The sequence below is a fragment of the Palaemon carinicauda genome, chromosome 3 (genome assembly GCF_036898095.1).
Source record: "Palaemon carinicauda isolate YSFRI2023 chromosome 3, ASM3689809v2, whole genome shotgun sequence".
Taxonomy (NCBI): Eukaryota; Metazoa; Arthropoda; class Malacostraca; order Decapoda; family Palaemonidae; genus Palaemon; species Palaemon carinicauda.
In genome coordinates this window covers 130,648,720-130,672,355 of record NC_090727.1, presented here as the reverse complement: position 1 = coordinate 130,672,355, position 23,636 = coordinate 130,648,720, and the positions used below count along the sequence as shown (strand labels likewise).

General features: G+C 34.4%; 1 pseudogene; it reads right to left on the bottom strand.

Moving 5' to 3' along the window:
• Window positions 1-5,837: 5,837 nt before the first annotated feature.
• The window catches only part of LOC137638525 (protein trapped in endoderm-1-like), an 18,551-nt pseudogene continuing 752 nt past the window's right edge, over window positions 5,838-23,636 (bottom strand).

The following is a 23,636-nucleotide window of genomic DNA, read 5'->3' as shown; positions in this document are numbered from 1 at the left end:
ACGTAACGTGCGGAAAGCATCCTGTAGTTAGTTCTGTGACACATATCTTAAGAGGAAAGAGTAGTAGGGGTAGTGTAGCTTTTTATATACAGTTTCAGCAGAAAAATAATATCTATATATAACAACTTCAAAGTTATTTCATACAAATCAACAAATAACCTTGGACATATTACCCTTTTTAAATCAATCTTCCTTGTCATATTACAATGCAACACAGTAACATGTAATCTTCAAAGTGGGAGTTAGCAGTATATAGGCTACATCAGAATACTTATAGCCAAACTACAGTACATCCTTAACTTTGCTCCATATCAATCTTCAGTAATTTTATCTTATTTGACTCTTAGACTTTGCATAATTACAATGTTTATAAAATAGAACATAAAACCGTAGACAAATTACAATATTTATCATCGGTGCTCAACAAATATATCCTTTAACCGCCCATCACACACTAATCTAATTTATCCATTCTTCACAAAAGATTGACAGTAAGCTATTTACAGCTTTGTATGACAAATACTTAAGAAAAAGTATTTGTATAATATAGTAGCATTAATAGTGTCCTGTGGAAATAGCACCCTTCGATTAAAATAAATTTCTAAAAATTAAAAAGGTTATTGTTACTTATTCACAATGTTCTCAATTCAAGTATTTTCCACAAGTACAAAAATGCCCATTTAGCTTACACACTAAAGGTATGACAAAACGGCAACAAGAAATATATTTGTTCCATGTGTGACCATTTATTTCTTGGTTCAGTTTGTTTAAACAACATTGGATTGGTCTACCCTCCACAGTCAGCTACATTGCAGATCTTAAAAAATGTATTGGTTATCTTAGGCTCAAAAGAATGAAGTAAATATTCCCAAACTTCTCTAAAGACCATTAACTCATATTTGTACGTTTTGTATTTACGAGTAGTCTGTGTCCCATGTAACATTTTCCTCGTGTACTGTACTTAAGGATGTATATATTGAGACTATTTTGTCATGTATGTAGTGCCCATTTCAGTCTACTTTATACCACAAAACAAAAATGAAGTAGGCCTAAGTTTGAATGCTAAGAAAAGGATGAGATAACTTAAGATTATGATTTCATCAGATTTTTTTGCATTTAGTGGGTACATGGAGGAGAGAGAGAGAGAGAGAGAGAGAGAGAGAGAGAGAGAGAGAGAGAGAGAGAGAGAGAGAGAGAGAGAGAGAGAGAGAGAGAGAGAGAGTGAGCATTTAGTGAGTACATGGAGATAGAGAGAGAGCATTTAGTGAGTACATGGAGAGAGAGAGAGAGAGAGAGAGAGAGAGAGAGAGAGAGAGAGAGAGAGAGAGAGAGAGAGAGAGAGAGAGAGAGAGAGAGAGAGAGAGAAAGCATTTAGTGAGTACATGGAGAGAGAGAGAGAGAGAGAGAGAGAGAGAGAGAGAGAGAGAGAGAGAGAGAGAGAGAGAGAGAGAGAGAGAGAGAGAGAGAGAGAGAGAGATATGCACCACTGAATTGATTGAGGCTCCAAGTCTTATACCAGCCAGTAATTACAATGTTTTCTTTCCTTCTTTTTATTTTGGTAATTTCACCGGATTATTACGTTACTGGCAAGTTTTTATAGATAGAAATTGGGAATATCCCGTCTTATGAGGACGGAAATAGGACGGATATTCATTTGCTTCACTTTTATGAGTTTTATTTTTCCGTTTTTAAAAAAAAAAAGTATTTCAATACTTTTTCTCACTGGCATTAAGAACTTCGTTAAGACTCTCTAGAAATACTTGGTTTAGAATCATTACTTAAAATATATATTTTAACAAATAATACAAACGAGTTTGTTTTAAAATCAGTTATCATAAACTTCTCTTTCAGCTAAAAAAAAGAAAAAAATAATCTTTGCAAATGTATATTGAAACATATTTTCAATGCAAGAAGATGAATTCAATTGAAAATACAATAACAATAGGTCAACAAATAAGCTTGGTTTCAAATTCAGAAGTGTATTGGTATAGCTCATTATGCTGTTCAGCAAAGAAACTCTAGTGGTACATCTGTTAGAATAATTATTTTTTATGAATAAAGGCATTATATAACGTCTCTTTGACCATTTAAAGATGGAAAGTACATCACTTTCATTACTTTATTACCTTTTGACGTTTTTATTGTTTTTAGAATGATTTATTGTTAATTTGTTCTCTTCATTTATTTATTTCCTTATTTCCTTTCCTTACTGGGCTATTTTTCCCTGTTGGAGCCCCTGGGCTTATAGCATCTTGCTTTTCCAACTAGGGTTGTAGCTTGGATAGTAATAATAATAATAATAATTCTGTCAACTCTTATCCTTCGTAAAACCCAAGGAAGAAGAAGAAGCTAAACTGAAGTTTTGGAATCGTGAATCCGTGATGCTGTTGTCACATTGTGTTGTTATTGTTGTGTAATGTTTGTCATCGAATTTAGTCTTTAATAATTAACTTTGTGCCTTTGCAGTGTAGAGAATTAGACTTTCATGATGTTCAACACTATTTTAATTCATAATATAAGCTGGATCTTGGATATTAAGGCTTAGCCGAAACTAAGCCAAATTGATCATATTAAGCCTGTGGTCGAAATTCCATAACCACCTCGTCGTTCAAGGTTAGTTCATATTGTTTTCGTATATATTATGCTATAGAATATGTTATATGCAAGCAATAACAGGTTTTATTTCATAGATTCAGTTACAGATTCTAGTTATGAACATAGGGAAGTCGGTAGCCTAAGTTGTTATCCTTGCATAGGCCTATGGTTGTTAGTCTAACAGCGTGGGTTTGGCAATGTCTCGTAAGACTCATACTTAATTTCACGCAAGATAATACTGGTAATGGTTTCCATTATGACTGTAATAATATGAAAAAATATTAATCATCTAATTTAGTCTAGGTTATTTTAAGAAAGTGAATGTCATCTGATTTCCGAGACGATGTTTAGCTTAGCAAACGATTGGGGGCGACTTAAGCTATGAATACGCTAGTGTAAGGAGGGGTTGTAGGGGCACTCCCCCCTAAGTCTGGATATGGCTCCTAGGTTAGGTTAGGTGGTTTTCTTGTATCTGTTTACCTTGTAAAATTGGGTTTTACATTGTCTCAACGAACTACAAAGGCTTCGCTTGCAGTAGCCAGTTGTAACTTTCCTTTCTGGACATAAGTTGGATTATAGTTCAAGAACCATTCAAGCTTGATAGCTTCTAGTAGTATCTGCAACCTCGCCATCCTTTTTGAGCTTGGTAGGGAGCGTTGCCCGGTGTGATGGTCTGAACGATCCCCCGGTCTCAGAATTCTCCTTGATAATCTGTGCACTTGCGAACTTTATCGTTTGCCAGTGTATACGAGGTTGATGTTTTATTTTCCTGTAATGTTAACGTGCGCAGCTCAACATTACCGCTTGCCAGTACATACGAGCTTGATGTTTTATTTTCATGCGAGCGAAGCGAGCTAATGACGGAAATGAACCATTATACAATGTCAAGGAGAATTCTGAGACCGGGGAATCGTTCAGACCGTCACACCGGTTGGGGAGCCTTTAGGTCTACCAGATGAGTCATCAGTAGCCATTAACTGCTCCTCCTTGGTCCTAGCTTGATTACAAGAGGGGTTGAGTCTCCATGACATTGTCCTATCCATTGCCTCTGCCACTCGTGAGTAACATTTAAACTTTCAACCAGAATCGTGCATATCTTAGCTGTATGTGTACTAAGCCTGTGATATCAGATCTGGCGTAGACTATGTGTCTTTATTATTAAATGTAGATTAGGCAGCATGCCTTTCTCAATGTTCAGTCATTCCCGGATTCAAATTATCTTTGGGTGAAGATATTTTTTTATTTAATTTTTTTCCCCTTTTATCCATCACCTTTGGGCATAAATAAGATAATTTTAAGTTACAGACCTGGTTAGGTTGTATATACACAAATATATCTCAACAAGGTTATTTTGTCCATTTTTGTGGGTGGAATTCTTATTGTATTTTTATTTATCTTATTTATTAGACACTTCCTGCATTTTGAAGCAAATATATACTGTACTCCAATTTAGATATATGATTATAGGAATTTTTTTTTTTTTTTTTTTTTTTTAATTTAGGATCGGCTTAAGTTATTTACTAAATGTGAAGGCTAACAAATGCATTTGAAATCATTGTTAAGCTTTTGATTAAGTCTGCCATAAAAGATTTAATGGTTCCTCTTTGGCCAACAAAGACCTCAAAATTCTTGTTTCATAGTTTATATACAACTGATCTAGTCTAATGATGTTACTGTACTGATTTTATATTAGAATTTTGAAAAAATTTCTTCATTTATAGTTTAATCATTATTTCTCAATTTCATTTCCATACTGGGATCCTTTTTTTTGGAGCCCTCGAGCTTGTAGCATCCTACTTTTCCAACTAGGGTTCTAGCTTAGCTATTAATAATAATAATGATAATAAGAGTGATCATTGTCATCCGTATGCCTTATAGTATTCCTTGTACGTACACTGTCATTCCATTATACTTTCAACTTTTTGTTCATTCCCGTGGTTTCTAAATTCATTTGCACACACATCTTACAGTAGAAAATATCTTTAGGATCAGCGCAGGTTAAGATTTGCGGTTTCAGTATGATTCAATGGTCAGTTTGAGTAACTTTATCATTATGATGTGCGATGAAATTATCGATATATGTAACGTGACATTGGAAAGAATTTGATAAATATATAGTTACTAGTTTCTATTGCTGAAACGGCAAAGTATAATTTGTGTTTTGGGGTTTCAGTATGATTCACTATAGTCCATTTCTTTTAGCGATGCATATTTGCACCGACTCACGGCGGTGCCCTTTTAGCTTGGAAAATTTCCTGATCGCTGATTGGTTAGAATTATCTTGTCCAACCAATCAGCGATCCGGAAACTTTTCCGAGCTAAAAGGGCACCGCTGCGAGTCGGTGCAAATATGCATCGCTAAAAGAAATCGACTATAGTCTGTTTGAATTACTTCAGCATCATGATATGTGATGAAATTTTCGATATATATAAGTAATGTGACAGTGGAAATAATTTCCAAAGTATTAACTTAGAAGTTTTTATTACCAAAATGACACACTATAATTTTATCCTTTTTTCGTGTAAATAAATAGTTTTAGTCCAATGAAGATTTTAAAGTCTAAACTGTTGGATATGAAGGCAGATTGTAGGCTAAACTGTAAGGTCTATTAACTATCAGATTTTGTTAAGTACTAGAAATCCAAACCAAACCCCCAAAGTATGTGATGAGTCGAGAGGCTTCTCTGTTAGCACAGAGTAAACGGAAAGGAGGTATAGCTCTTGGAGAATTGATTTGAGGCAATTTATTTATAGGTTTAATGCACCATTGCCTCAAGCAACTGTGTTTGTTTTAATGGGATTCGTTTGTGTTTCAGGTATTTTGGTATTTGGCTTTTTTATTATTTTCTCGGCATTAGTCGTACTGTATAGGAACGCCCGTATAATTGTTGCCCACCTGAAATCATAGTACTTGGTTAGGTTACTTGTACTTCGTTGCATATGGTGTACAGTATTAAATACAACCTAACGCTGCATGGTTAAGTTATTTTATTTTTCATACAAAAAAACAAAATATTAAATGTATAAAGGTGTAACTCACATCACTATATTTTTGCTGAATTTTCAACTAGTTTGAATATTGTAGAACCAGACAGAACTATAAAAAAATGGCAACGGAAGTAGTAATGGGTCTCTATTGGGCAGTCCATGATAACATCAATGGCTTTAAGAATATGATAATTTTGTAGTGACTGTGGACAGTAGTAACGGTTCATAAGGGTGAATTCATATAATAGGCTGAGTTCTGTACATCTAAGTTTTTATTTTCAAAACCTTTTCACTCAGTGTTTTTCTGCGTTCTGTGTTTGGCATGGACAGTTTTATTCCTCAGAAGTCAATTTTTTAAAACAGTATTGTTTACCTCTTCAAAAATATACAAAATATACAGAGTACAGTAATTGAATTTCATGAGATACAAATATACAATACATATGGATGTATGTTATATGAGTATATACACTGTACATAGATATATGCTATTTTTATATATAAGTGTATAGATGTAATGCAAGAAATGGACATTGTGACTTAGTCTTTTGATGCAGGATCAAGCTGGGATTGGTTTGGCCGTTGTAAATGTTCCCTATCCCTGAAAGAAGTTATATACTGTACTTGCACATATCCATAAACTTATATATACACTAGAAGCCATATGTTAACGCACACTTTATATGTGTATATCATGAAAAAGCATCTTTAATTACATTTGGCACTTTATCACATTACTGTTTGCTGACATAAACACAATGCAATCCTTAACTTTAAATCAAAGAGATTCTTATATCTTGTAGGAAAATCACTCATTTTTTCAAATACATAGTCGGTGATAAGGGAGAGTCACTGATTTTGTACACACACAAGATACTGCGTATACTGTTTGGAAAATAATCACAACAGAATATATACAATGATGATACTTAAAATCACTTGTGATCACCAGGGACCACTTTTTTCATGTTTGTAACATGTCCTCTCATTTTTAAAATGCAATGCAATTGGCTTTACAGGGTTCAAACTGCATGACTTAAGATTAATTAAATCATTAATTCTCATACTTTTGATTCATCATTCGGTAGATTTCCTCCGGTTGAGCCATTCTGTGTGACCCAGTGCTCAGAGTCGTCCATCAGTCCTTTTTTCTCTCCTGCTTCGTCCTCACTGTCACTGGCATCACTCTCAAAGCATTTTTGGTCTTCATAGTAAGGGTTGTCTTCTGCAATGCTGTTTTGTGCAATGTTGTTTTCTGAAAGTTTCTCTTCTTTTCTGGATCAGAGAAGACACTGTCATTTGCTGCAGAACTGCTGTGACCCTCAGGTATGGTTGAAAGGCGACCCTGAACTCCTATTGGTGGAGCATGGTTTCCTGTTGCCACAGGCTCAGGTTCAGATCCTACTGAGTCAGCAGCAGCAGCAGCATCAGCGGAATCCAGTCGTGGTCTAGAGGAAGTAGGGACATTCTGGGGTGGTTTAGAAGAGAAGCTAGCTTTCTCCCAGAAGAACTTGCGTCCATGATGGCGCTTGAATTGTGGGAATACCCGAGCCAGGCAATCGACATAAGCATCTCTGTACTGACGATTCATAAGGACATAAATCACAACATTCAAGCAGTACTGTGCCCAATATAGAATATGCAGTGCTAAGAACTGAACAGGATATTTGACATTCCTATCAAACATGTGAGCCAACATAACAGGAACACTGCAGATAAGAATGACAAGGAAAATGATGAAGATGGTTCTTGCTACACGCATGTCTCTTCTGTTTGTGCACAGACGCTGGCTGACATTTGAGGATTGATGAGTTCTGTATGGAAGAACACAAACAAATCTTAGGCCGGAGACACACCGGAGCTAGTGAGTAACACACTGTATCAGACAGCTTGCTGTGACTCTTAGGTCATCTGTAAATGAACGATTGAAAGCTTTCCATCCTTCCTGTCTTGCCAGGTAAATCTGGACTTGAAATTAGTCCAAAGAGCTTCAAACCATCCATTTTCAGATGCTCATTTTGTCACCACAAATGTATGATACCGTGCACTGCCTGCCAGCTTCGGTGTGCCTCCGGCCTCTGTGGTGTGCAAATTAAGAAAATACACACAACAATATTAAGTGCAGGACCAGGGATGTGCATTTTTCATTATAGTATACTGTACTATTGGGGAATTCATGCATACACACTATCCTGTACTATATTGTACAGTAGTTGGAGATACTGTTTTATGTGAGGTAATCATTCGTGCAGAAATATATAACAGGCAATACCTTTGATAGAATTTATATAACTAACATTTAGAAATAAATTTGTATGCCAAAAAAGCATGCACGTGATAATAGAATTTATCATGTCAGTGCCATGAGGAGTTGACTTACCGAGTGTCATTAAAAGCTCTGGAAATCTGACGGCTAAAAAACAAACGCAAAATTTCATTATGAATAAATGCCACAACAAACCATTCCATAAAAAAAAAGTTCTTGTAGTATTGAAGAGTACTCATGTTTAAAGCAAGTCATTGAGTATTGATGATTTGTTTCAGTTATGCTTTTAATAGCTCCCATTTCATAGGTGCATTTGCTACCATGGGTCCTTTCTTAGTTGGAGTACTTTTCTGGGTCGACCTGTGGCGGCCGGTGAAAATATTTTGTGGTGCTCTCGGCTTTTTTAACATTCGTGGATTTATTTCGTCATGTCCGAAGCTCCATCTTCACACATTTGTGAAGATGGAGCTTCGGACATGACGAAATAAATCCACGAATGTTAAAAAAGCCGAGAGCACCACAAAAAATTTTCACCGGGCGCCACAGGTCTCTCCCCAGAAATAGATTTTTCCTTCGTCAAAATCCCTTTATTTTAGGATTTAGCAATATCCGTTTCCTTATATTACTCTACTCAGATTAAGAAGTGCTTCATTGATTCTGGTTGTGGTATGAAAAGTTGGATTAAGTCTTCTGTTGAATCTAGTAATCAGATTTGGTAATCAAGATATATACAATTTTAGTACTTAGGTTTGAGATTTAGCATATCAGTCTTTGTCAATTTTCGTACTCATTTTGGATTCGGATATCAACCCTTGTTGATTTTAGTCTCAGATTAGAAATTTATATCAGTCTTTCTTAATTTTAGTACTCATTTAGGGTTTAGAATATCAGCCCTTGTTGATTTTAGTCTCAGATTAGCAATTTATATGTCTTTCTTAATTTTAGTACTCATTTAGGGTTTAGGATATCAGCCCTTGTCAGTTTTAGTCTCAGATTAGTAATTGATGTCAGTCTTTCTTAATTTTAGTACTCATTTAGGGTTTAGAATATCACCCCTTGTTGATTTTAGTCTCAGATTAGCAATTTATATGTCTTTCTTAATTTTAGTACTCATTTAGGGTTTAGAATATCAGCCCTCGTCGGTTTTAGTCTCAGATTAGCAATTTATATCAGTCTTTCTTAATTTTAGTTCTCATTTAGGGTTTAGAATATCGGCCCTTGTCAATGTTAGTACGTACTCAGATTTGAAATTTAGGACATCAGTCCGTTGATTGTCGCATTCAGGTCCAGGATTTAGTATACAGGCTGTCCATTCATTGTGTTACACGAACATGATGTTTTGTATTTTCACCCCCAGAGCCAAGGTAGAAATTGCCTCTTATTATGAATCAAGTACTCTTTAAAACCACATAGAACAAGGATGAACTACAGGTATAAAATGTTTGATTTATTGAAGAATTATGCTGTTATATTTTGCCAGTGGTTTGATTATGCAAAGCTATACAGCTTGGCTTGGAAGCAGCTATTGAATGTGGTGGTTGTGATATGGAACTTTACATTAAAATATCATTTAAAAGTTACTGGAGTTACTTTGTGCAAAATTGGTGATGTGAATAAAACAGTTTTTTAACATTACTTTGTACAACTTGATTAAAGTTACTTCAGTATTCAGGATATTTGAGAACTACCTGTACTAGGGGAGCATGGTGATAAGATATTTCTGATTACTTTATACAATTCAAGTAGGTTATCTCATATTTATAAGTTACTGGGAAGTCAGATTATTGAAATCAATTTATGAAAAGTGAGGAAAAACTTTATTGAAAAGGAAGGAAGATTTTCAAGAAGAGGTTATGTATAGGAACTTTTAACTGTTGTAATGAATTTTTGGAAAATTTGTTTTTAAGGAAAAAAAGAAGGAAGCTAAATGCCTGAACTTTAGAAATCTGTGTTTTAGCAGTAAGCGAGTTTTTGTGCCTTATATGTGAAATTCATTTGAATATAATTTGTACAAAGCAAGAAGTGCTGTATGTAGATAATACTGGATTTGTGTAGGTGTGCCAAGTTACAGAAGACAATTAAAGAGGAAACGAGCACGAGATTTAAGATTATGAAAAGATGAAAGTGAGGAAATTCAGCCTCTTGTTAAGCTAAGAAACAAATGTGAACAGATTGCAGTTTCTAAAAACCAGCAAAGCTGCATAGAGTAAGGCATAGAAAAATCACACGGAAATCAGGCAGATCAAAGTTAGAAAAAACAAGAAACCACTTGACAGATGCAGAAAATGGTAGTCAAAAACTGTAGTTAGATTTTGGAGAAGGAAATGTTTCAGTATAGTAATAGATACAAGGAGTTATGTAAACAAGGTGATACTTACAATCGAGCCCTCAAGCTCTTGAAACTTGAGTTGGACCCCTTCCTTTGGTTGTTAGAGTTCGATGATGTGGAAGCCCCGCCAGAGCTGGTTGGAGGTGGCACGGATTTGACGCTGTTTTTGATGGTAGATCTGGCGACTCTGAGTGAACTCCTCTTTACCTGTTCGAGTGTGTAGGAATAATATTATAGGAGTTTTAGCTGTGAAGTGATGTGCATTTAACCCAGGGGTTACCAACCTTTTTGTTCTTTTGTACCCTTTTGGAATTTTTATAGATTTTTTTGTACAGGTACCCCTAGAATTGAGGATGAAAAAGAAAAACAATGGAATTGATAGTGACAAATAATTTCATTATTCAATCTCATTGCTGATTACCTTTTGTATTCCACAGCACTGGCTATTTTGTCAGAAGAATATAAATGTAATACTGGTGGTACATGTACCCCAGGTTGGAAACCCTTGGTTTGAATCATGAAACTATGGTAAAATATATTGTATCAATGAACGCTTTTTAGGCCAAATATTTTTTTAGGGTAATTTCCACAAAGAATTTACACTTTTGAAGTATAGATATTCCAGAAAATAAATCATTTTAGGATTTAAAGTGAAAGAATTCTTCATTTAATAACTATAAAGTTTATGATTAGCAATCATCTCAGGCATGCTAAAGGGTACTATGCTTATTTCTCTACTTAGGAACAACGTAAATGTTTACATATTAAGCAAAACTAATGTCTACACTATTGAACCTAATTATTAAACACAACCCAAAAAGCAAACAGATAAGTAAGCGCATGTAAGACAGCCACATGTAGAATCAAATAGATATTCAAGACTACATTTACTCTATAAAACAACCATTTCCTATATATTTACATCATGCTTATTTTGGAGTAACAAACCTTACAATTGTTTTCTCATCGCAGCCTTGTTCTAAGAGGGTTCTTATAAACAGGAAGGATTTTTTGGTACCTGAAACAGTCTTGTTTTCACTTTTTTTTTTTTTTTTTTTTTCAAAATTAGCTTTTGTATTTGCAACTCAAGTGCCAATTTTATTAACGCTAAATGTTTTCTATTTGGTTAATTTAGATTTTTGTGGAATTTAGGGTAGAAATCAAAACTTGGTACAGATAATTTTCCTGATCCAGCTGACATGAGTATTGCTTCATAGTTCATTTGTTATTTACCAATCTTTTTTTTTTTTTTTTGTAGTTTACCTTTATATATAATTATTCACTTTTCAAATTATTTTCTTTACACTCCTGCTTTCCCATTTGGGACTTGGTATTGTAGCTTTCTGTATTTTCAATTAAAACTATGGCCGGGCTTTTAATGGTGATCATGAGATGAAGTAATGTTTTTGTCATGGTAATTCCCCTTGGTTTATCAAGAGGTATGGCATTCCTCCTCCTCCTCCTCCACCTCCACACATGCATTTTGGCTATGCCAACGACACCCTAACCTCTCACTCAGGTACTTGTTACTCCCTTTTCTTTTCTCTTCCTTTTATTATAACACTTATAATTCTGAAACGTTTCCTCATCCAAGAAATAAAACTGTTTTTCCATTCAAGAGTTTTGTTACTTTCTGACTTTTGGTCCAAAACAAGATTGGGCTACAGAATTTGAATCTCAGGAAAGAATTTCCTGTGGTGTGTCGTGTGTCTAACTGGCATTGTATCAGTCATTTCTACCATGTTCGCTGAAAAGTGTTTTTATTTAGTGCTGTTTGTTTTCTCCGTGCTTTTATGATTGAACATGTTTCGACTTTGTGGTAGATTAGTTTAATAGTTGCCAAAATGTATTAGGGTGTTTGAGTCATATTTTGTAAGAAAGTTAGTAGAATCGAGTTTCTGATGAAACAGATTTTTATAAGAATTTAGGATAAGTAAGTGTGGAGTAGGGTATTCTGAATTTTGGTTAACATGGCTTTATTTTTATTTTTATTTTATTTTTAGGTATCTAAGGGGTAACTGTTTGGATGAACTGTTTGGATTTTAGGTTTTTTTTTTTTTAAATGCTTATGGTTCAGGTTCCATTCTTGAGTAGGTGATATAGTAATATTGTAATGTCTAAGGGATGGTGGAAACGTGGGCTCATTGAAATTCATTGTTTATCCTTTGGGTATTTTTATAGTTTAGATCATTTAACTCTTATGTTGGCTGTGCTATTCTTGCCAATAGAGAAAAGTTTTGCTCATGCTAGTGAAAATTCAAGCTCTGTTTTATGTTTTTATCGTGAATTAGTTGCATGCAAACCTCTTGTTGCGTTTGAGTTTTTTTATACAATTGCTTTATACAAAACAGGCATTATTTAAAAGACACAGGTGCCCAAATAACAAAAATAACATTGCATGCAGTATCCCTAAGAAATCATTCAGCATATTTGTGGGTGCAGAACAAGGGATTTGCAACACTTCATTTGGCCCCATATTATCTTTGTCAAAAATGGTAATCTTCATCAAAAGTACTGAAAATTTGTTTGCTAAAACAACATGCAGGGCTGGAGAGAAGTGTTGCTCAAACAAACAAACAAGACGAACAAGAGGCCAGTCCAGTGTAGTGAGATACAGGCACCCCATCAGCAGTTCTTCAAAACCTGAAGTGACTCTTGACAGAGAACTACCTTATCTCCTACACCTGGTCAAGCTTGGTGTCACAAAGTGCACGTGAAGCAGAACAAACGAAAACACGACGAACATTCCCGACAACATAAACGAAAACAATTCTAATTAATAGATAAAAAAATTGTTTATTAGTATTCATTCTTTGTTAACCTGCGGTTGAGGCTGGATAGGTTTGCTGAACTTGCGACTCCTGAGACAAGCCCTTCTGATGACCTGTTTTGGGATAGAATGGGGATTGGGTGTTTGTCCGTAGTGACTGGCTGGAAAAAGATGTGTGTTGGGTGTGGTGAGCATTTCTAGAAAGACTTCGTAAGGGAACAGTTGATGTTGAAAGGCGGTTTTTGTAGGTAGGAAAAATTATGTGATTATACTAGGAAGATGAATGCTATAGAAGGGCAAAATTAAGTGATTATACTAGGAAGATGAATGCTATAGAAGGGAAAAATTAAGTGATTATACTAGGAAGATGAATGCTATAGAAGGGAAAAATTAAGTGATTATACTAGGAAGATGAATGCTATAGAAGGGAAAAATAAGTGATTATACTAGGAAGATGAATGCTATAGAAGGGAAAATTTAAGTGATTATACTAGGAAGATGAATGCTATAGAAGGAAAATTTAAGTGATTATACTAGGAAGATGAATGCTATAGAAGGGAAAATTTAAGTGATTATACTAGGAAGATGAATGCTATAGAAGGAAAATTTAAGTGATTATACTAGGAAGATGAATGCTATAGAAGGAAAATTTAAGTGATTATACTAGGAAGATGAATGCTATAGAAGGGAAAATTTAAGTGATTATACTAGGAAGATGAATGCTATAGAAGGAAAATTTAAGTGATTATACTAGGAAGATGAATGCTTTAGAAGGGCAAAATTAAGTGATTATACTAGGCAGATGAATGCTATAGAAGGGAAAAATAAAGTGATTATACTAGGAAGATGAATGCTATAGAAGGGAAAAATTAAGTGATTGTACTAGGAAGATGAATGCTATAGAAGGAAAATTTAAGTGATTATACTAGGAAGATGAATGCTTTAGAAGGGAAAAATTAAGTGATTATACTAGGCAGATGAATGCTATAGAAGGGAAAAATAAAGTGATTATACTAGGCAGATGAATGCTATAGAAGGGAAAATTTAAGTGATTATACTAGGAAGATGAATGCTTTAGAAGGGAAAAATTAAGTGATTATACTAGGCAGATGAATGCTATAGAAGGGAAAAATAAAGTGATTATACTAGGCAGATGAATGCTATAGAAGGGAAAAATAAAGTGATTATACTAGGCAGATGAATGCTATAGAAGGGAAAAATAAAGTGATTATACTAGGCAGATGAATGCTATAGAAGGGAAAATTTAAGTGATTATACTAGGAAGATGAATGCTTTAGAAGGGAAAAATTAAGTGATTATACTAGGCAGATGAATGCTATAGAAGGGAAAAATAAAGTGATTATACTAGGCAGATGAATGCTATAGAAGGGAAAATTTAAGTGATTATACTAGGAAGATGAATGCTTTAGAAGGGAAAAATTAAGTGATTATACTAGGCAGATGAATGCTATAGAAGGGAAAAATAAAGTGATTATACTAGGCAGATGAATGCTATAGAAGGGAAAATTTAAGTGATTATACTAGGAAGATGAATGCTTTAGAAGGGAAAAATTAAGTGATTATACTAGGCAGATGAATGCTATAGAAGGGAAAAATAAAGTGATTATACTAGGCAGATGAATGCTATAGAAGGGAAAAATTAAGTGATTATACTAGGAAGATGAATGCTTTAGAAGGGAAAAATAAAGTGATTATACTAGGCAGATGAATGCTATAGAAGGGAAAAATAAAGTGATTATACTAGGCAGATGAATGCTATAGAAGGGAAAATTTAAGTGATTATACTAGGAAGATGAATGCTTTAGAAGGGAAAATTTAAGTGATTATACTAGGCAGATGAATGCTATAGAAGGGAAAAATAAAGTGATTATACTAGGCAGATGAATGCTATAGAAGGGAAAATTTAAGTGATTATACTAGGAAGATGAATGCTTTAGAAGGGAAAAATTAAGTGATTATACTAGGCAGATGAATGCTATAGAAGGGAAAAATAAAGTGATTATACTAGGCAGATGAATGCTATAGAAGGGAAAAATTAAGTGATTATACTAGGAAGATGAATGCTTTAGAAGGGAAAAATAAAGTGATTATACTAGGCAGATGAATGCTATAGAAGGGAAAAATAAAGTGATTATACTAGGCAGATGAATGCTATAGAAGGGAAAAATTAAGTGATTATACTAGGAAGATGAATGCTATAGAAGGAAAATTTAAGTGATTATACTAGGAAGATGAATGCTATAGAAGGGAAAATTTAAGTGATTATACTAGGAAGATGAATGCTTTAGAAGGGCAAAATTAAGTGATTATACTAGGCAGATGAATGCTATAGAAGGGAAAAATAAAGTGATTATACTAGGCAGATGAATGCTATAGAAGGGAAAAATTAAGTGATTGTACTAGGAAGATGAATGCGTTAGAAGGGAAAAATTAAGTGATTATACTAGGAAGATGGATGCTATAGAAGGAAAATTTAAAGAGATTATACTAGGAAGATGAATGCTATAGAAGGAAAATTTAAAGAGATTATACTAGGAAGATGAATGTTATAGAAGGAAAATTTAAAGAGATTATACTAGGAAGATGAATGCTATAGAAGGGAAAATTAAGTGATTATACTAGGAAGATAAATGCTATAGAAGGAAAATTTAAGTGATTATACTAGGAAGATGAATGCTATAGACTTTCCATATATTAATTCAGTATCTGTGAAGTAGTATAATACCTTTATCTAAAGGAATTTATAAGAAGAGTAATTGTAAATTTGCCAGTTTGAACTAAATTTAGTATCGCTGATGTTTCTTTGACGTTCGGTAACTGTCAAAAGGGATTATATATATATATATATATATATATATATATATATATATATATATATATATATATATATATATATAAATTATATATATATATAAATTATATATATTTACATAAATTATATATATATATATATATATATATATATATATATATATATATATATATATATATATATATAAATAATGCATTCTGAATCGAAACTTCTCATGCGAGTGAGTTTTTGTGAAAATAGCCTGTTGGCACCATCCTGATTGTCACTACCATACTCTCTCTCTCTCTCTCCCCTCTCTCTCTCTCTCTCTCTCTCTCTCTCTCTCTCTCTCTCTCTCTCTCTCTCTCTCTCTCTCTCTCTCTCTCTCTCTTTATATATATATATATATATATATATATATATATATATATATATATATGTACCTGAATGCATATTGTTCAATTATCATGTAATGTACGTGGATTATCCATGCCAGTATCACAATGATAATGCCAATGCCTAGAAATAATCAAATTTGTGAATATATACTCATAAATTCAGCATTTTTACCATAACATGAAAAACGAATCTGGATAAATTAATTGCGACAAGAAAACGTACAAATAAATAATTTTTCAAATATATATAGCATTTTTACATAGCATAGAGGTCTGTCTAATTGTATGGAATACTTAAAGTTGTATTGGGAATTAGATTTAGAAGAAAGGCAGAGTAATGACGATTAGATAATATTAGTTATAGATACTTGGATGAATATTAACCAATGGATTGTTTTCGTGGATTCAAGAAAGGTCGGAATGAAATATAATTTGTTTGTGCCATTGAATTGAATCAAAAACTTATTTGTTGCACTGCCACTTAAACTTTCTGTTGTTTTCCTTTTACATACTGATTAATTTTACGAATTGTTTGTTCAAGTTCTATAATTGTCGGTGAGACCTCGAGTGGTTTATTGGTTGCTGTTGTTGTTTTTTTATATTACCAAAATAACCTTAATTTTTCTTGCATTGCATCATTTCCTCACAAATTAACCATTCATTGCCCCCTCACGGTAATTTCCAACAATGCTAGCTCCCGTAAACCGAATTGTACAGTCGTGGCCATGAATGCCGGTAAGGCCAATAGAATAACAGGTCAACCCACGGCCGCTTGAAATTTTTGAAGTTTGCGCATCCGTGGTGTCAACAGGTTCAAAAGAGGTCCCAGGCTGAACCTATGGTCAGTCTTTAATGAGCAGCCCAGGAGGTCAGACATCCATCTCTCTCCGACTCAATTTGTCTCACAGCCTTGCTCTGTCTCAAATCCCAAGTATGATTATTGAGAGGTCACCATTGTATAATTATAAATCGCCTCCATCATATATGATAACGGTAATAATTAATAATAATAATAATACTAAAAATAATGATAACCATAATAATAAAAACAATATAATAATAATATAAGGAGTATGATTATAATAATAGTAATAATGGTATCAAGAGTCAAAGAATAATAATAATCATAGCAATTTATTATTATTATTATTATTATTATTATTATTATTATTACTATTATCATTATTATTATTATTATTATCATTATTATTGTAATACTCCTGATATTATTATTGTTGTTGTTGTTGGTGGTGGTGGCTGTTGTTATTATTATTATTATTATTATTATTATATTTATTTTATATTAATATCAAAAGTATAATAATAATAATAATAATAATAATAATAATAATAATAATAATAATAAATATCATAATAATAATAATAATAATAACAATAATAATAAATATCATAATAATAATAATAATAATAACAATATAATTAAATGAGATTATGGACAAGCAGTGAGAGAGAGACAGAGGAGAGAAAGAAAATGTGAGAAAGAGGACACGTGCTCTTCTTTAGATTGCCTGGAGCTTCTCTCCGGACAGGGGCTTTCGATTGCCTTGGGGGATTTTTGACGGTGCGTCTAGTCACGTGACACAGGTGTCGAACCTGCTGACGTCACATTAATAACGGCCATCCGAGCGAAAGCTGCGCGTGGGTCGACCTGTTTATTCTATCTATTGGCCTTGAATGCCGGTACACTTCACGGGAAGCTGTCTGATTGCCGTACACAATAGTAGGTAACGCTGCGTTATCAAGAAAGAAACTGTTGGCAATGCTGCCTGTAAAACAAAATCACGGTGCTTGTAAACACGTGATCAAAAGCATTTTTATTAATTTGATAAAGTACTGTATATTAAAATGTTGTTATTTTCCCAACATCACTTAGTGAAATGAATAGAAATGCTTTTAGCTACATGATCACGATCTCGGCGACTTTATTTTTACCGGCAGCCTAGCCAACATTATCCCTTTTGCTAAACACAGCGTTATCTGCTACAATGTAAAGCTGCCAGACGTCTCCTTATCTTCCCTAGAAGTGCAATGGAATCAATTAATGCCACAAGTAAGCTACTTATATTAGTATCTCTTAGTGATATGGAGTACCAATCCCTAGTAACTTATATCACATCAATATCACCTTTCCCCAAAGTGACTTAGGCTATTACACAGTAGTGCTCTCCCTTCAGTAACTTATTACACAGTAGTGCTCTCCCTTAAGTAACTTGTAACGCAGTAGTGCTCGCTTTCAGTAACTTACTACACAGTAGTGCTCTCCCTTCAGTAACTTACTACTCAGTAGTGCTTTCCCTTCAGTAACTTATTACACAGTAGTGTTCTACATTCAGTAACTTATTACACAGCAGTGCTCTCCCTTCTGTAACTTAGTACACAATAGTGCTCTCCCTTCAGTAACTTATTACACAGTAGTGCTCTCCCTTCAGTAACTTATTACACAGTAGTGCTCTTCCTTCAGTAACTCAATATACAGCAATGCTCTCCCTTCAGCAACTTATTATATAGTAGTGCTCTCCCTTCAGTAACTTATTACACAGTAGTGCTCTCCCTTCAGTAACTTATTACACAGTAGTGCTCTCCCTTCAGTAACTTATTACACTGTAGTGCTCTCCCTTCAGTAACTTAGTACACAATAGTGCTCTCCCTTCAGTAGCTTATTACACATTAGTGCTCTCCCTTCAGTAACAACTTATTACTCAGTAGTGCTCTCCCTTCAGTAACTCGTTACACAGTAGTGCTCTCCCTTCAGTAACTTTTTACACAGTAGTGATCTCCCTTCAGCAACTTATTACACAGTAGTGTTCTCCCTCCAGTAACTTATTACACAGTAGTGTTCTCCCTTCAGTAACTTAATACACAGTAGTGCTCTCCCTTCAGTAACTTATTACACAGTATTGCTCTCTCATAACTTATTACACAGTAGTGCTTTCTCTTCGGTAGCTTATTACACAGTAGTGCTCTTCCTTCACTAACTTATTACACAGTAGTGCTCTCCCTTCAGTAATTTCTTACACAGTAGTGCTCTCCCTTCAGTAATTTATTATACAGTAGTGCTCTCCCTTCAGTAATTTATTACACACTAGTGCTCTCCCTTCAGTAATTTATTACACAGTAGTGCTCTCCCTTCACTAACTTATAAGCAGTAGTGCTCTCCCTTCACTAACTTATTACACAGTAGTGCTCTCCCTTCAGTAATTTATTATACAGTAGTGCTCTCCCTTCAGTAATTTATTATACAGTAGTGCTCTCCCTTCAGCGACTTATTACACAGTAGTGTTCTCCATTCAGTAACTTAATACACAGTTGTGCTCTCCCTTCAGTAACTTATTACACAGTAGTGCCCTCCCTTCACAAAATATTACACAGTAGTGTTCTCCCTTCAGTAACTTAATACACAGTAGTGCTCTCCCTTCAGTAATTAATTACACAGTAGTGCTCTCCCTTCAGTAATTTATTATACAGTAGCGCGCTCCCTTCAGTAACTTAAGTAGTGCTGTGATCTCCAGTAAATTATTACACAGTAGTGCTCTCCCTTCCGTAACTTAAGTATTGCTCTCCCTTTAGTAACTTAAGTAGTGCTCTCCCTTTAGTAACTTAAGTAGTGCTGTGATCTCCAGTAAATTATTACACAGTAGTGCTCTCCCTTCAGTAACTTAGGTAGTGCTCTCCCTTCAGTAACTTATTACACAGTAGTGCCCTGCCCTCCCATCCTCACCATACCACTCTAGTGCTCTCCTCTACCCAGTAACGTACCATGATGAAGACGAAGACATACAGCACCAGGATCACGATCACTGGGATCAGGGCGTCGACGACAATCATGACCAAACGGGAGACCCTGTCACCGCCCATCATGTCGCATTCCATCGTGCCTTGGTTAAAGCCGTAACTTCCGAGGTACTGGGGGAGGAATATGGGCGTGTGATTAGTTACATTGATTTGTTTTAGGTTTGCTTGCGTGCTTTCGAGGTTGATTATCTATCCGTTTAATTATCTACCAATATTATATATATTATATGATATATATATATATATATATGTATATATATATATATATATATATATATATATATATATATATATTTGTTTATATTTATATATTATATGTATTATGAATAATGTATATATATATACATATGAGATATATATATATATGTATATATATGTGTGTGTGTATATATATGCATATATATATATGTATGCATGTATATATATATTTATATATATATATATATATATATATATATATATATATATATATATATATATATATAGACAATATGTATTTCATTTATTTATATACGATGTATATATTTATGTTTATACATTTATATATATATATATATATATATATATATATATATATATATATATATATATATATATATATATGAATACATAAATACACAAACACACAGTAGACTCTACTCACTCCAAGTGCCGTTGGTAGTCTCAGCACAAAGGAATACAGCCAGATGAATGTAATATATCCTCCGATAACTGAAGGCTTATTGAGGAACGTGTACATTTTGGGTATGGATACAGCCAAAGCCCTGGAAAAGAAAAGACAAATTTTTAGTCAGTTTAAAAAAGCATTTCCGGAGTTAGTTCCCAAATGTGTTTTGAAAACTAATCTCCTCTTGTCTTAGAATTTTCTGAGGTATTTCTTTTGAGATTTTTATTTAATTTTATTAGTATGACCTTTACTACACTGTTAAATGATTACCGTAGAAAACAGTAAAACTCTTGAATAATTGTTGCTAGTCATTGACCGTTTTTAAAACTGTTATATTGACTAAAGGGGTGATGTTACGGTCACCAACCCGTAAAATATAATAACAAGATAATGTAAAATTACGGTTGCCTGTATTTTACTAAAATAGGGGTGAGAACAGTATATTTTTTTACGGAGATTTTCCCATTAGAATTACGTTTTTTAACACAGTAAGTGGATTCTGTTCTAGAGTTCTTGTGAATGTTTGTTTGTCTGTAGGGTTATACCAACGGAAATTACCACATATTGGCGAAGCTGTGAAGATTAGAGCGAGTGACCTCATATGTTTACCTTTGAGATATTCACAAGAATTGTTGGTGATTTTTTTTCCACCGTAGGAGCCATGTGCAATCTTCATTGTCATTTAGCAAAATTATATCCTTTGTTCTCGAATTACATTTTTAATACAAATTAGCGAAGGTACTAAATAAGTTCTCACAGGGTTCGATCATATACCAAAGGATAAGTGGTTTTTTGCATACTGATAAATATCTGATTTCAACTCATTCGGAAGCGATATATCTTTCGTAACTAAATTTTGCAATACCCATAATAAACACGTACTGTATATTCACTGGTATACTTTTTTTGCAAATTATTTGCAGGTCCTTAATTTTCTTACCTACATTAACTACACTAGCAAGGTCGATATTTTTATACCTTGATTTATAAGTGTTTTGGTCCTTGTGACCAGTTTTCGCTTGTACCAGAAAGCTAAATTTTGTTACGAATATGAGTAACACCTGTTGTCTTCTCTTTTTCAGACAGCAGCTTTAATCTTGCCTTCTACTTTCTTATATTTTAATCTGCGTTTGAAACCGCTATGATTGTATACATGAATAATAGAGGTTCGTTCTGCTCTTGACAGTTATGTTTTTATTGCTCTTTCTCCCTGGGGAGATTGAGAGATACACTCTCTCTCTCTCTTTCTCTCTCTCTCTCTCTCTCTCTCTCTCTCTCTCTCTCTCTCTCTCTCTCTCTCTCTCAGTGGGTTCAGTAACCCTTATTGTTGCTAGGAGGATATGAAAGGTAAGGATCTCTCTCTCTCTCTCTCTCTCTCTCTCTCTCTCTCTCTCTCTCTCTCTCTCTCTCTCTCTCTCTCTCTCTCTCTCTCTCTCTCTCCTTTGTCTTGTCCACTAGCTGCACTTACATCATATCTTTCTAATTAACGTCCATCCTTTCTTCCTTTCATCCTTCTTGTTGTCCATCTTCTAAAATTTTACTTTATAGGACAACTGCTGGGCTTTTCCACAGTTTCACTTGGGTGCTGAATAGCCCCCACAGACGCCAGCTCTGGGCTACAAAACCCAAATTCATAAAGTCAATCTAATCAAGTACTTACCTCGTCAAGGCAATGGCCAAGATGGTCTGAAGCTCAACCTGCGTGAGGGTGTAGCGCGTGACGGTGAAGAAGACGCAGTCATTGTTAGTGAGGAGGGACTCTCTGGTCCTCTGGAGGTGCATGTACTGCAGCCCTGACATAGGGAGGATGAGGGCACAGAAAAGGAGCTCAACTACCGCCAGATTGACGACGAAGGCCGTTGCTGTCGTCCTCAGTTTCTTGCTCATGGGCAGCGCGATGATGGTCAGGAGGTTACCTGTAGTAGAGGAAACAAAACAGTTGGTTATAAATAGAAAAGTATAATGAAGAGGATTTATATATGGATGAAAAGTAAGCAAATAAGAATGTGAGACTTGAATGTTCCCATGAAAAAAAGTTTGAATTTTCTGATCATATCTTGTCGCTCCAGTACTAGATCCGTGGCTTTGGCCAATTCGTTGGTGTTCAAGAGATCTTGATCTGTACAAGCGGGTTCCAATTCACATTCACGAAGGATGTGTTGCATCGTTTGCACTGGATAGCCATATTGGCATTCATTAGTGGTTGAGAGTCCCCACTTGTAAATTGTAATTGTTGATCCTAGTGGTATGCACTCCGGTTCCTGCTCTATTTAATGTTACCCTGTCTTTTGTTAGAAGGAGTTGTTCATTTGGGCTCTGGATGGCAGCATTTGGTGGGTAGTGGTATTCTCTCCAATTTTAGAGTCTATGTTGAGCAGACTGCTCAGGATCTAAACTATGAATGGTCATAAAGCTCTGATAGTCTCTATTCATAGTTTCAAAGGTGCATACTTTTGTGGCGTTACACAAGTCATCTGCATATATAAACCTTCGGCAGTTATCAAACTCTTTCGTGTTATTACAGATGTTGAAAAGTATTGGACCCAGAACAGAGCCTTGTGGGAGATGATACCGTCTGTATTTCAACTCGTTCGAGATGAAACCCTGGGTTATTGAAAGGGCTGTTGGACTGTCCCAATTCTTTTACATCTTTTTGTGTAGTTTTAATTAAAATTTAACTCATATATTTAAAGAGCATTGGACCTCTACCTTCATATCTCATCCCTATTAAAGTGGTTGTAAACTGTCAATGATGGTACGATGAGTAAGGTAGTAGGAGTTATTTTAACTTGTGTTAATACGTATTGTATATGGAGTGTGTATATTTGTGCATGCTTACATGTACTGTATGGGGTATTACAGAAATATATGTAACCCAAATTCTAATTATTTCTTCATTGGACGTTTAGCGGGCACTCTCTCACGTGTACAAATATATGTATATACTCATATATATATATATATATATATATATATATATATATATATATATATGTAT